The following is a 15,438-nucleotide window of genomic DNA, read 5'->3' on the forward strand; positions in this document are numbered from 1 at the left end:
CAATTATGGGTGTTCTTTCTCTTTCACTCACCTTGGTCTAAGAGGATCTCCTGTGAGGAGGAAACAAAAGTTTAGTAAGGTATGTGTATCCCTTTCACAAGACACTCAGACTAGGCTCCATCTCCAGCAGGCCTGACAGACACAGATCCACCACTGTTTTCAAAATCTCTTTCAAATTAAACAAGATCCTTAGGACACTTGGTAATATGCCTGTAAATAAGACGTGGTGACTCCTGCCCCAATAAGTGAGGCAGGAGAAGCAACATGGTCTGGTGGAAAGACCATGGGATTCAGAATCAGGGGACCTGGGTTCTAAACACAGCTCCACTGCAAGTCTCCTGTGTGACCTTGGGCAAGTCACTTAACTTCCTTGTGCCTCAGTTACCCTATATGCAAAATGGGGATTACGTCCTATGCCCTCCTACTTGGACTGTGAGCCCCATATGGGACAGGGACTGTGTTTAAGCTGATTAACTTGTATCTACCCCAGTGCTTAGAACAATGTTTGGCACATAGCAAGTGCTTAATAAATACCATTATTATTATCATTATGAGACAGCCAACTCTAAGCTGCAACGCAAATCTAAATATTAATGACAAACAGCTAAGTATCTGCTAATTAGGATTCCCTGAATTCTGCTTTCAGAAGAAAGTTACTGGCCTGACCAGCTGTATCTATGGACCACTTACATTAACATTTCCAAATTTCCTCTCCTCCAAACAGCAGAGGTCGAAGATCGCTGGCATCAGTCAGCACTAACCACAGTTGATGTTTTAATTTCATATTTTCATTGCAGGAAAAACAGTATTTTCAAAACCCAGCAGAATCAAGTCTGTATTTAGCTTTCTCTAATTTAGCGCAACTTTCCTTACATGAGTGCGAACAGATGGACATGGGATTTTACAGAAACAGCAATCACCACCCTTATAAACCCAAGGCATTCCTTTTCAAATAAGGCATTTGTCCTCAAGAGGCTCAATCATAATAATAATAGTACTTATTAAATACTTTGTGCCAAGCACTGTGCTAGATACTGGGGTAAACACAAAATAATCAGTTTGGAAATTGTCCCTGTCCCACATAAGACTCACTGTCCAAAAGGGAGGGAGAAAAGGTATTTTATTTTATCCCCATTTTCCAAGTGGCAGGGCCAAAACTGGAAACCAAGTCTTCTGACTCCCAGCATCTCAATATACCTTGCTGCTTCCCCTCTGCCTAAAACAATTCTGCATCCATCAAGGTTGGTTCATCATTTCCCTAAGAGGGTAAATGTCAAAACAAGGTATCTTATCTTAGATATTCCTTACAAGTTTTCCCAATAAGGGGTTTTCCCCCTTCGAGTCATCTCTCTCTGATTACTGGGACAGGTGAGACATTTTCCTTTGGAGGGGAGCCAAAAATCCAGTGAGTCATTCTGCTAAATCTGAAACAGAAGGTAAGGAGTCCTGAAATAGCTATGGGAATGTTAGAACACACAGTGCTATTTGTTAATCTAGCAATAGTGGTTACTGGGTGCTTCCTGTGCACAGAGAACGGCAGTGTAAACTCAATGCAGGTAGGGGACATGTCTACCAGCTCTGTTGTACTATGCTTCCCCAAAGACTTAGTACAGTGCTATGCACACAGTAAGGGCTCAATAAATACCACTGATTGATTGATTGATTTAAATATGTCTCCCCCATTAGATTGTAAACTTGAGGGAAGGGATTTTTCTACCAAAACTCTACTATATTGTACTCTTTTAAGTGCTTAGAATTGTGCTCTGCACAAAGCAAGAGCTCAATACTATTGATGAAGTACAATAATAACAGTAATAATAATGGCATTTGTTAAGCACTCACTCTGTGCCAAGCACTGTTCTAAGCACTGGATTAGATCCAAGGTCATCAGGTTGTCCCACGTGGGGCTCACAGTCTAAATCCCCATTTTACAGATGAGGTAACTGAGGCACAGAGAAGGTAAGTGACTTGCCCGAAGTCACACAGCTGACAAATGGCAGAGCCGGGATTAGAACACATGACTTCTGAATCCCCAGCCTACGCTCTTTTCACTGAGCTATGTGATCCCTGCCCTAAATGTCAAGCATTGTGCTAAGTGCTGGGGTAGATAAAACAGGTCAGACATGGTCCCTGCCTCACATAGGGCTCACAATCTAAGTGGGAGGGAGAACTGGTATTTAATCTCTATTTTTACAGATGAGGAAACTGGGGCAAAGAGAAGTTAAATGACTGGCCCAAGGTCAGACAGCAGGCTTTGGCAGAGCTGGGATTAGAACTCTGGACTCCTGACTCTTTCCTATTCTCTTTCCACTAAACCATACTGTTCCACACTCAGCCTGAGGTGAGTTTGACATGTCAGTTTACTCACAGTGCAAGAGGGAGAGCAAATGTTTATAAGTGTGATAGGAGCTTTACACTTCCTCAATCCTGAGTTTATAACTTGCATCTGTCGAGCACTTTCTGGCAACCCCCAAAAATGTGAAACTACTTTAACCAAGAGGGAACAAGAAGGGCTGTAAGGGGAAAATATCATTCATTCTGTGCCCGTGTTGATAACATAAAATAGACCGATTAGAACTTGAAAGTGCTCATTAGGGAGAGGAAAAAAAGCAGGGGAAAAGAAGCACACATTTCTTCCCGTTCTCTGTCCGCTACTCACTTGGGACCATCCTTAGGAAGACAAGAAGTTATCTTGCAAGCTCAAAGCCTTTAGTGACCAGCAGTGCCCAGCTCCAAGGCAACAATTAGCAACGTGGTTTTAATGACTATTTAGGGAAACTTTTCTGGCTACAAGCTGATCTTTCCAGTTGACATCACTAATTGCACGTCAGTGATTGGGCATGCTTACTGCCCCTGTTTCTGGTCACGGGGATGCTAAAGCAAAGAACTGAAATATGGGGCTTTCCCTGAGGGATGGGGTAAAGTCGGGTGATGATCTTTGCAGGTAGCAAACCTCACTCCACCTCCACCCTCCAAAACACACAACCCTAGCTGACATGACTAGTTTCCTTCCGCCTGGCTGTACTTACTGACTGAAGCACCTAAGAATTTTCTGCTGAAAGAGATAAATACTGCTCTGAACTTAACTGAAAGAATAGGTTTGGAGCACATGACTTTACTGTCAGGTGGAGGGGAAGGCAGATCAGTGGAGTATGGAAAGGTTCATCGCTAAAATCTCAAGAGACTTGTTCTAGGCTGAGTCCGCAGGAAGGAGGTGGGGAAGGAAGAAAAAAATAGTGACTGAAAAAGAGTTTCAGGAAATATTTGTGTTATTTCTCTCTCTTTAAATCAGAATTTCTTTTAGAAAAATTGGGCAAATTCAACAATTCTCCTAGATTCTCCCCATCCTTGAACCTGAATGGCAGAGGGAATTACTGCTGACCTAAATTAATGAAGCTATAATTCTTCCTCCAATCACACGAAAAAAAATTCCAAAAAATCAGGTTTGGTCTACACCTCTACTTTCCCCTTTACAGGTTTCAAAGGCTCTTAATTTTCAGATTTTAAAAGATTTTAAAGAAATCTACTCATTTCCCTCAACTAAATCCTTCCAGTCATTTAAAAAGATAATCTCTCTTCTTGCTACCACAAAGAGCTAAATATTGATAGCTAAGGACCCCAAACTGTCTTCCACCAGCCCTTCCCTGCCGTTCCCCCCCCCCCCCCCCCCCCCCCCCCCCCCCCCCCCCGCCAGTCCACCAGTAAGTTATTGATTTACCAATTCTTGTGCGAGGAAACAGTCCTTTCACTTCAGAGGGAACCAGATGATGATTGAGATGACAATATATGGTCTTGACTGATTCGAAGGAGGATAAGGAACAAAGCATTTGTGTAAAGGGAAGATAAATGAATTTAAATCAATTGCAAAGCTGTTTTTCATGATGGATTAGCACCTTTCCTCTGCCCTTAATAATTTCAGCCCCTTTGTGTGTTGACAGTGACTAGTGTTTTTTAAGTCTGAGTGGGAATCCATAGGAATTCAGCTTTTCTAGTTTCATCTTCTAGACTGTGAGCCCACTGTTGGGTAGGGACTGTCTCTATATGTTGCCAACTTGTACTTCCCAAGCACTTGGTACAGTGCTCTGCACACAGTAAGTGCTCAATAAATACGATTGATTGATTTCTATTTTTCTGTCAGGATGGCCTCAATGAGCCTTTCTTACTGCCATGTATCTGGGACTTTGGCAAAATATTTCACTGTCTTTCCAGGGCAGGACAATACGTTTGGACCTGTTTATTGCATCCCTAAGGCCCAATTAGTGAGTCAGTTCCTTTATCACTTCACTGGAATGTCTTAGCCCCCTACAATCCACCAGTGACCCTGTCCTTTAGAGGAATTCCCCAAGGTCAAATAGGTTGAACGCAGGGAAAGGAAGTTTATTGTCAGCAAGATCTCTTGAGCCTCGGTGGAAGGAGTATGATCACTTGATGGATGCCGACCAATTCGTGACTTCCTTCTTGCCAAAGACAATGGCCCATAGGCCATCCTAATCCTCTTCAACCTCTCAGATGCCTTCTACACTGTCAACTCCCCGCTTCTGGAAACATTATCCAACCTCGTCTTCACTAACACTGCTCTCCTGGTTTTCCGTCTATATCTCTGGAAGCTCAGTCTCAGTCTCTTTCGCGGGCTTCTCCTTCTATTCTCCATCTACACTCACTCCCTTGAAGAATTCATTCACTCACTTGACTTCGACTACCACCTCTATGCACATGAATCCCAAATCTACACCTCGAGCCCTGAACTCTCTCCCTCTCTGCAGTCTCACATTTCTTCCTACCTTCAAGACAACTCTACCTGGATGTCTTCCTGTCACCTCAAAATTAAAATGTCTAAAACAGAACTCCTTTGTCTTCTTACCCAAACCCTATCTTTTCCATCATTGTAGGAAGCACCACCCTCCTTCCCGTCTCACAGGCTCATAACCTTGGCATTATCCTTAACTCCTCTCTCGTTTAACCAACGTATTCAATCTATCATTAAATCTTGTCGGTCCAACCTTTACAAGGTCACTAAAATCCGCACTTTCCCCCCTTCATCCAAACTGTGAAAACGTTAATCCAATCACTTATCCTATCCTGCCTTGATTACTGTAGAGCCACCTTGCTGACCTCCCTGCCTCCTGTCTTTCCCCACTCCAGTTCACACTTCACTCTGCTGTCCAGATGAGTTTTCTAGAAAAACGTTCAGGCCATGTTTCCTCACTCCTCAGAACCTCTAGTAGTTGCCCATCCACCTCCACATCAAATAGAAACTCTTCACCATTGGCTTACCATTCACTCAATCACCTTACCCCCTCCTACCTCACACCAGTACTCTCTTAACTACAATCCAGTCCAAACACTTTACTTGTCTAATGCTAATCTTCTCACTGTACCTTGATCTTGTCTATCTCGCAGCCGACCTTTTACCCATCCTGCCTCTAGCCTGGAACACCCTTCCTCCTCATAACGACAATTACTCTCCCTGACATCAAAGTCTTATTGAAGACACATCTCCTCCAAGAGGCCTTCCCTGACTAAGCCCTCTTTTCCTATTCTTCCACTACCTTCTGCATGGTCCTGACCTGTTCCCTTTATTCATCCCCATTCCCAGCCCTACAGCACTTATGTACATATTTGTACTTTATTTTATATTAATGTCTGTCTCCCCCTCTAGATTGTAAGCTCACTGTAGGCAGTGAATGTGTCTGTTATATTGTACTCTCCCAATAGCTTAGTACAGTGCTAAGGAAAAACAGGAAAAACAGTATTTTCAAAACCCAGCAGAATCAAGTCTGTATTCAGCTTTCTCTAATGTAGCACAACTTCCCTTACATAAGTGTGAACAGATGGACATAGGATTTTATAGAAACAGGAATTACCACCCTTACAAGCCCAAGACTTTCCTTTTCCAACAAGGCATTTGTCCTCAAGAGGCTCAATCATAATAATAATAGTACTTATTGAATGCCATGTGCTTTGTATGTACTAAGCCAAGAGCTTAGTACAGTGCTCTGCAAACAGTAATCGCTCAATAAATACGATTGACTGACTGACCAAACAATCCTGGGACTCTGTCCTTTATGGCTGCAAAGACAGATCCTTGTGCTTCTTCAGAAAGGGACAACTACCTGGATAAAATCAAAGTCAGGCTCTTTATTGTAATGCCATGACTCATAATAAAACTCTGCCAAGGTTTAGTCCTTTGCTCAGAAGAGCCTGCATCACAAAAACAGACAATTGGCTGTTATCTATGCCTGGGGACTCACTTCCTCCACCTTCCCCCTTCCTACCCCACCTGGGAAATAGCTCCCTTAGGCAATGCTGGGAAAAGACCCCTGCCCCAGCGCTTCTTCTGCTTACTGCCCTGAGGGGCTCTGTGCAAACCCTTTCACTTAATGGGAAAATAATAATAATAAAAAAATAAAAACCTTGGAGTCCAATTGAACAATCTGCTGGAGTTCTCCATTTCATTAAGATCAATTTCTTCAACCGCTCACTCTCCACTGGTTCCTTCCCCTCTGCCTTCTTCCCAACACAAAATAGCTAATGGACATTCAAGGACTGACAACTCATGAGAGGGGTTAATCCTAAATTACCACGCCTCAATGCACACTTTTCTAAGCTTCCGAAACCAGATGTGGGGGAATTATATATATATTTTATATAATGCATAAAACTAAGGGCTTCCAAAGAGAGTCCTTCATCCCACAGTTTCTGAAACTTTTCCATTTGGTGAGCAGACTCACATTTGCCAAAAAGCTGGGTCTCGGGAAAAGACCAGTCGCTTGAAAAGTTGTACGAGAAGGGGATGGCGATAGTTCCAAGGAATTGCTGATCATCCACCTGGCTAAGGCAAAAGACATTAATAAGAATAATAAGAATGCCATTTATTAAGCACTTACTATGTGCAAAGCACTGTTCTAAGCGCTGGGGAGGTTACAAGGTGATCAGATTGTCCCACGGGGGGCTCTTAATCCCCATTTTACAGATGAGGTAACTGAGGCCCAGAGAAGTTAAGTGACTTGCCCAAAGTCACACAGCTAATTGGCAGAGCCGAGATTTGAACCCATGACCTCAGACTGCAAAGCCCATGCTCTTTCCATGGAGCCACACTGCTCCTCTGCTTCATGACATCATCCTGAGGTGCCCAGAGAATTATGGCTCTATCACTTTCCCATTTGAGCAAATATTTCATATGGCTGGTTTTTTGTTTTGTTTTGTTTTGGTTTTTAGGAGAATGTTCAGAGCATTGCTAATGGATACTTGATAATCTGCCCGGTCCGCACCAGCTACTCCAGATAAAGATCAGTCTCATAAAAAAATGAAATCATATCTTTCAGGAATTACAAACTCTCCTGCACATGGGGTTAAGGAGATTTTTTTTTAAAAATATTGCTGTAGCCTAGGACAGGTCTTCTCTGCATCAAGTGTGCTTACTTGTTCACATTACCCTCAAAAGAAAGCTCAGAAATCCTCCTTTCCATTCTAAGCCTGTTTTTTGTTTCAGTAACTCCATAAGATTCCCTAAAAAAAAAAACCAACAAAAAACCTAATCTATTTATTGGGGGCTTCCTATGTACCAAAGCAATGTGCTAAATTCTAGGAATAGATTCAAGGTGATCAGGTCAGACATAGTCCTTTGCCCACACGAGATTCACAATCTAAAATCCTAGGTCACAATAATTACAATCGAGTGAAAGCATATGAATAACAATATGCATCGTGTATCATGTTTAAAACATCAATTATTTCATTTTAAAATCAATTTGGCCTATCTTTTTTGAATCAATAAAAATCAAATGGCACCAATAAACATCCATTAATCTTCAACTTTTCAAATCAGCTACTTAGGCAGACTGCTGTTTTCCTTAGTGAGTCATGTTTTTACAAAAGGGACAGCAGTCCTTAATACAGTCTTCCATCAGCACTTAATCCTATGGTATTTATAATAATTATAATAATGGCATTTATTAAGCGCTTACTATGTGCAAAGCACTGTTCTATGCGCTGAGTGCCTACCAGGTGACAACTACTATGCTAAGTATTGGGTTAGATACAAGATAATTAGAACTGGCACACACACCGCCTGTCCCACACAGGGCTGAAAATCAGCACTTAGCTTGGTCCTGGTCTCAATCTTAGGCTCTGGGTGGTTTTATTTTCTTCACCCAATATTTTTCACAAGCAGTGCTTGCTTTTCCGAACCACAGGACAGGAGGAGTAGGGGGCTTTGCCCACTAACTTCACTGTATTGTACCCCCCCCCCCACACCAAGTGCTATTAAGCACACTGCACACGAATAGACCCATCTGCACACAGTAAGAGTTCAATAAATCCCACTGATCGATTGAATGATTAGGCAATTAGTCCTTCCTACAGGACACCACACTGCAGCAGGCAGTACGGGCTCTCATACGGGCTTACTTAAAGAAAAAAAGTGGTTAAACCACAGAGAGGTTAATCCACTCATGAATATTTGAGAGTTGATAGCATTGATTATCTCATAATCGGCATAAGGGCATACAGCAGGCCTCAGGTAGCCAGTGATCAGCTAGGTATTGCTGCCCCTTGAAAACAATATAAAGTGCCACTGAACTGCAGGACTGAATACAAAGATCTCATGTGGCCTCACTTGAGAATGGAAAAAATGATCCGATAATTTATTTTCCCGTATCTCCTGCACCAAGTAAAATGAATTTCTTCTCACGAAGAGTCTGTTTTGATTTCTTCTTCCCCGAGAATCCTCTTCTAAAAAGGCAGCCAACAAGCCATTCATTAATCTCTCACGGGGCCCCGAAATTCGTTTCATTGAAAACATTTTCAAAACCCCCTTAAACATCTCCTGCCTCAACTCATTTCAAAGATACAAAGCTAGGTTTCAATGGCTTGACATTAATGATTGAATTCAAGAAGTTGGCAAAGCACCAAAAATCTCTTGTGGATGTTAAGACTTTTTGAGGTGCATGGGAAACTCTAGATTTTGGTCCGTGCTTCTCTTCACAGGAATGCAAAGTGTGTGACGTACAGACTGAGTGGCACACATCCTAGAAGGAATATAGGCAACATTTCAACCAAGAACTAGACGTTTATTGACTTGAAAGATGCTACCAATGCCCCTTTCTTCCCTTCCTCCTCCCCCAACAACCCCCAAGAGGTTGTTGTGGGTGGCCAGAGCTTGCTACATGAAGCCCCCCCAACCCCCCGCCACTCCCCCCCAGTGTCTGCTTTGTGTGGGGAAGTAAACTCCCGGGTCCTGTTAACCATCAGAGGACAGAAGCCTTGGTAACGCTGGGGACACTGAGGAGATTACTGGGGTTTGGAACTTGTGCTTAATAAATGTCATCATTATTATTATTCTTATTAACTATGAGTCTTTGTCAACAAATCAGGAGTCAGATGAGTGTTCCTGGTCCAAGAAGGTGAGAAGTGGGAGGGAGGGTGGGAGAACACACAAAACATGAATGAGCCAGGAAGGAGTGAATTGGAGGATGTTGGAACAGAAGCACGCAGGGATTTATGCAATCCCTCATTATCTGCCCACCCCTCCACCCTGCGCTGATTACTGGAACCTTTAGGCTGCTCCTTCACATCTCACACATCCTTTCAGATTTGTACAAAGCAATCAAACAAGTACATTCTGTGTCAAACCCACTGGAAAATCCCCCTGGCACAAGCACCAGAGCGGGACCTCCACAGGCCAAAGGAAGGAAGTCAGAGAAAGCCCCTGTATTTATCTGGGAAATAATTTAATCCTTCCACCGCCATTTGTGCCAAGGTGTCACCATCCGGCTTGGGCCTGGCACTAAGCAAGCCGAGATGAAATGGGTCAATTACCCCAACCCCAATCTTTTCTACTCTTACTATAGCATTTATTAATTGGTCTGGAATGCCCTCCCTCCTCAAATTCGACAATTACTCTTCCCCGCTTCAAAGCCTTATTGAAGGCACAGCTCCTTCAAGACACCTTCCCCAACTAAACCCCCATTTCTTCTTTTCCCACTTCCTTCTCTCGCCTTGACTTGCTCCCTTTATTCTTCCCCACTCCCAAGCCCACAGCACTTATGTACATATTTGTAATTTATTTACTTATATTAATGTCTGTCTCCCCACTCTCTAGACTGTAAACTCACTGTAGGCAGGGAATTTGCTTATTGTTGTATTGTAGTCCCCCAAGTGCTTAGCACAGTGCTCTGCACACAGTAAGCGCTCATTAAATATGAATGAATTAATGAAGAATGGTACCTAGTTGGTAACTGATTTTTGACCAGGCCCTCCATCAATTTCCTTTAAAAAGGGGGATTTATCACAGACAGCTGCTAAAAGCAAAAACATGTTCTGAGACCTTAGGTGATATTTAATTAAATCATATTTATTGAGAATTTACGGTGTGTGCAGAGCACTATACTAAGCACTTGGTAGAGTACAAAATAACTAAGCTGGTAGACACATTAGCTGCCCATAACAAGCTTACAGTCTAGAGGGAAACAGACCAGTGGGAAACTAAGTCATTCTTCTGGACCTTTAGAAGTTCAATTTGAAAATGGAAGGAGTCCCAACTGGATGGAGGGGAAGTAAATGGATACAACTGCTGTCTCAGCAATGCAAAGAGATCAAAAATCTTCCCATTTCGACTAAAACAGTACTTTGCTGCTATGGCAAGGAGGGACTGGAGAACAAATTCAGAGTTAGAGAGGGTCAGGAAGGGAATCAATCAATTGTATTGACTGAGCACTTACTGTGTGCTGAGCATTGTACTACATGCTTAGGAGAGTACAATATGACAGAGTTGGAAGACATGTTCCCTGATCACAACACGCTTACAGTCTACAGACATTAACACAAATAAATAATTTATGGATAGGTACAAAGGTGAAGTGGGGCTGAGATTGGGGTGAATACCAAGTGCCAAAAGGGTACAGATCTAAGTACAATGAACAAGAACAGGTGTAAGAGTTACTGCACCAGAAAGAGAATCCTTTTTTAGCACTTGGGGAACAGAGTGTGTCTTGACTGCATTCTACCTCACCCTCATCACTCATTTCAGGGCTCTGCATTTGGAACTAATGTTAAATAATAATAATAATAATAATAATAATAAACAACTATGGTATTTAAGTGCTTACTAGATACCATGCAATGTACTAAACACTTGGATACAGACAGGGAAATCAAGTTGGACACCGTCCCTGTCCTGCATGGGGTTCACAGTCTAAGTAGAAGGGAGAACAGGCACTGACTCCTCATTTTACAGATGAGGAAACTGAGGCACAGATAAGTTAAGTGACTTGCCAAGGTTAAACAGCAGGGAAGTGATGGAGCCAGGATTAGAACCCAGGTCCTCCGACTCCTGGGCCCATGTTCTTTCCACTAGACCATGATGCTTCCCCCAGTGAACTCAAATGTTACTCTAGACTGCAAGCCCACTGTGGGCAGGGATTGTCTCTATTGCTGTATTGCACTTTCCAAGCACTTAGTACAGTGCTCTGCACACAATAAGCACTCAATAAATACTACTCAATGAATGAATAATGGTTAAAAATCAAGTTTGCTAAGGAAGCTGTTCCCTGGACTTTGGGCATTGAGGCAGATAGGGGAGAATTTTAAGGATGGAACAACCATAAAGACTAGAAGGTGTTCCATACTGTGTAAAAAGACACTCTGGCTGTTAAACTAACTTCAATTCCATGCCTTTTAAACACTCCAATTGAAAAATTCATTAAACCCACAAAAACCCTCTTCAGCTTTTTACATCCAAGACAGAACAGAAATAAAATCCCCAGAAATCAATAAGAAAACCACATGTTCCCTAAATGCAATGGAACTCTGGAGATGGGGGCAGGGGAAGGAAGGAGTGAGCACAAATAGGTCAGGAAGGACAAGCCAGCATGAGTGAGTGAGTGTTGACTGCTGGGTTGGGGATACTGTCCAAGGGACACTCAGTCCAGGCTGCCCTTTTCAATTTCAAAAATGAAATGAGCTTCTGTGTGTAAACAGAAGTGACCCAAAGGAAGCCCCCACAGAGGGGCATCCAGGGTGACCAGGAACAGCTGACAGGCATCTTCAGGAGTGTTCCTGCCTGAGGGTAAAGTGGGGTGGGAGGAGGGGGTCGTGCCTGGAGGGATTCATGCTTGTGTTCTGGCCTTAACATAGTCTAAAGGAGAAAAATGACTCTTTGTCTCTTCCAGCTGTGAGCATGTGATCTTCTCTTTGCCATCTCTGGGCAGACAGGGCCGTGATTTGTGAACCTTGGAACCCAAGGATTCCCACCACCAAACCATAGCCAAGTTACTGAGTACGAAGGGGAAAAACTGAGGGAGAGCCAGAAGCTGCTGTGGCTGTTGCTTTCTTCAGACAGCAGAATATGCTCTTTTACCCCGAAACTCCCTCAACGGGAATGTGTGGCTCCTTGAGGGGCAAGTACTGGAAGTTTTAACATTATACCCGAGATCCTCTCTATTGTAATAACAACCGTGGTATTTGTTAAGTGCTTACTATGGGCTAAGCACTGGCACAGTCCGCATCATTCCACATTGGGCTCACAGTCTAAGGGGGAGGGAGAACTGGAGTTTACCACCCATTTTACAGATGAGGAAATTGAGGTAGCACCTAAGTGACTTTTCCAGCAGGCTAATGGCAGAGTTTTAATTTTTTTTTGGTGTTTTTTAAACGGTATTTGTTTAAGCACTTATTATGTTCCAGGCACTATACTAAGCGATGGGGTAGAGGCAAGCTATTGGGTTGGCCAGCGTCCCTGTGATGCATGCAGCTCACAGGCTTAATCCTCACTTTACAGATGAGGTACTCGAGGCACAGAGAAATTAAATGACTTGCCCACAGTCACATAACAGACAAGTGGCAGAGCTGTTATTAGAATCCTGGTCCTTCTGAATCTCAGGCCCATGCTCTATCCACTAAACCATTCTACTTTTCAAGAACTGGGATTAGAATCAGGCCCCTGTGTTTTGCATTAGGATACACTGCTTCTCTTCTCAGTGCAAGGATGGTTCATTCATTCATTCAATCGTATTTATTGAGCGCTTACTGTTTGCAGAGCACTATACTAAGTGCTTGGGAAGTACAAATCGGCAACAGAGACGGTCCCTACTCAACAATGGGCTCACAGTCTAGAAGGGGGAGAACAAAACAAAACAAGCATACACATCATTAATAAAGTGAATAGAATAATAAATATGTACAAATATACACAAGTGCTGTGGGGAGGGGAAGGGGGCAGGGCAGAGGCAGGGAGGGGGTGATGGGGAGGGGAGGAGGAGAGGCAAAGGGGGGCTCAGTTTGGGAAGGCCTCCTGAAGGAGGTGAGTTCTCAGTAGGGCTTTGAAGGGGGGGGAGAGAGCTACTTTGGCAGATGTGTGGAGGGAGGGCATTCCCGGACAGAGGTAGGATGTGGGCCGGGGGTAGATGGCAGGACAGGGGAGAACAAGGGCACAGTAAGGAGGTTAGCGGCAGAGGAGTGGAGTGTGTGGGCTGGGCTGTTGAAGGAGAAAAGGGAGGTGAGGTAGGAAGGGGCGAGGAGATGGAGAGCTTTGAAACAGAGAGTGAGGAGTTTTTGCTTGATTCAAAGGTTGATAGGTAACCACTGGAGATTTTTGAGGAGGGGAGTGACATGCACAGAGCATTTCTGTACAAAGATAATCCGGGCAGCAGAGTTAAGTATAGACTGAAGCGGGGAGAGACAGGAGGATGGGAGATCACAGAGGAGGCTGATGCAGTAATCCAGTCGGGATAGGATGAGAGATTGAACCAGCAAGGTAGCGGTTTGGATGGGGAGGAAAGTTCTCACCTTGTTCTGCTTAACCCCCTTCTTTTCTGAAAGGGGATAAGGAGGTTCTAACTAAATCAATCACTTTTAATCAATCAAAGCACTGTAATAAGCACTTAGGAGAGTGCAATACAAGAGCTGGTAGATACATTCCCAGCCCACAAGGAGCAATGACTTTCTTTATCCCTCTGGAATAGTGACCAATTTTCAACAGAAATCCACACTGGATTATTTGGCAGCATCCCAAAAATACTGGAATTGCACTAAAAAGTTGTTGTTGCTTTGTGCATGTGCTTTGCTAGTCACTGCAACAATTTTTGTTTAAAGTAGTTGGACTGCTGCACCCTTCCCCATCTATTTTGGCATAATAGTTTCAACAGACTGCCACGTGGAGAGTCTGCTCTGTTCAAATAGACTCATATTCATTTCTTTCTCTCTCTCTCTCAACAGTTTTATTAAAACTATCAGGAACTCTATTTAAAAGCCTTCCTTTACATATGGAATTCTGCTACACCCCTCTTTTGTATCTTAGGGATGATGGAAGGTAATTCAGCTGCTGAACCAATTTTAGACTACACTGCTTTTCAAACAAAGGGAAACAAATCTCACAAGTTAAAGGTCAAATCAACTCTGCAGAGCACTTGACTTGGGATTTCAGTGTGAGCCAGAGTATAAGCCTATGTGCTGTCACTAAATATCTATTTTAATACGGGTAACTTCACAGAGCAACATAAAGGCCGTTGACCTTAAGGGCATGCCTCCCACCCTCCTTCCTTTTCAGAATCTCCACTATAGGACCACATCCCAGTTGAGAGGTGAGGACTAATAAGTCTTCTAAAGATCCTGGCCAACTTTTGAAATCACTTAGACCTAGTATTCTCCCCAGATCCCTCACCATTTATCATTACTACCAACACAAACAGGTGATTTGGTTGACTAACTCGCTACAGTGACAGCAACAACTACCCTTCTGACCTAATCATGAGAGTTGTGGGGGAGGATCCATCACATGACTAATGAGAGGGGACATTTGGCTATGCATGGAAATAGCTGCATCACCAATCAATCAATCGTATTTATTGAGGGCTTACTGTGTGCAGAGCACTGTACTAAGCGCTTGGGAAGTACAAGTTGGCAACATATAGAGACAGTCCCTACCCAACAGTGGGCTCACAGTCTAGAAGGGGGAGACAGAGAACAAAACAAAACACATTAACAAAATAAAATAGAATAAATATGTACAAATAAAATAGAGTAATAAATATGTACAAACATATATATATATATATATATATATGTGCTGTGGGGAGGGGAAGGAGGTAAGGTGGGGGGGATGGGGAGGGGGAGAGGAAGGAGGGGGCTCAGTCTGGGAAGGCCTCCTGGATGAGGTGAGCTCTCAGTAGGGCTTTGAAGGAAGGAAGAGAGCTAGCTTGGCAGATGTGTGGAGGGAGGGCATTCCAGGCCAGGGGGATGATGTGGGCTGGGGGTCGACGGCGGGACAGTCAATCAATCATATTCACTGAACTGTGCAGTGCAGAGCACTGTACTAAACACTTGTGAGAGTACAATATGACAAAGTCAGTAGACATTCCCTGAGCTTACAGTCTGGAGGGGGAGACAGACATTAATATAAATAAATAAATTACAGATATGTACATAAGTGCTGTGGGGTGA

The 15,438-nt window shown here is 43.3% G+C and overlaps 1 protein-coding gene across 2 annotated transcripts in view; it reads right to left on the bottom strand.

Moving 5' to 3' along the window:
• The window catches only part of ABTB2 (ankyrin repeat and BTB domain containing 2), a 166,182-nt gene that overhangs the window by 71,781 nt on the left and 78,963 nt on the right, over window positions 1-15,438 (bottom strand). The gene's annotated exons all lie outside the window — the stretch shown is intronic.

This window comes from Tachyglossus aculeatus, chromosome 22 (assembly GCF_015852505.1).
Source record: "Tachyglossus aculeatus isolate mTacAcu1 chromosome 22, mTacAcu1.pri, whole genome shotgun sequence".
NCBI lineage: Eukaryota > Metazoa > Chordata > Mammalia > Monotremata > Tachyglossidae > Tachyglossus > Tachyglossus aculeatus.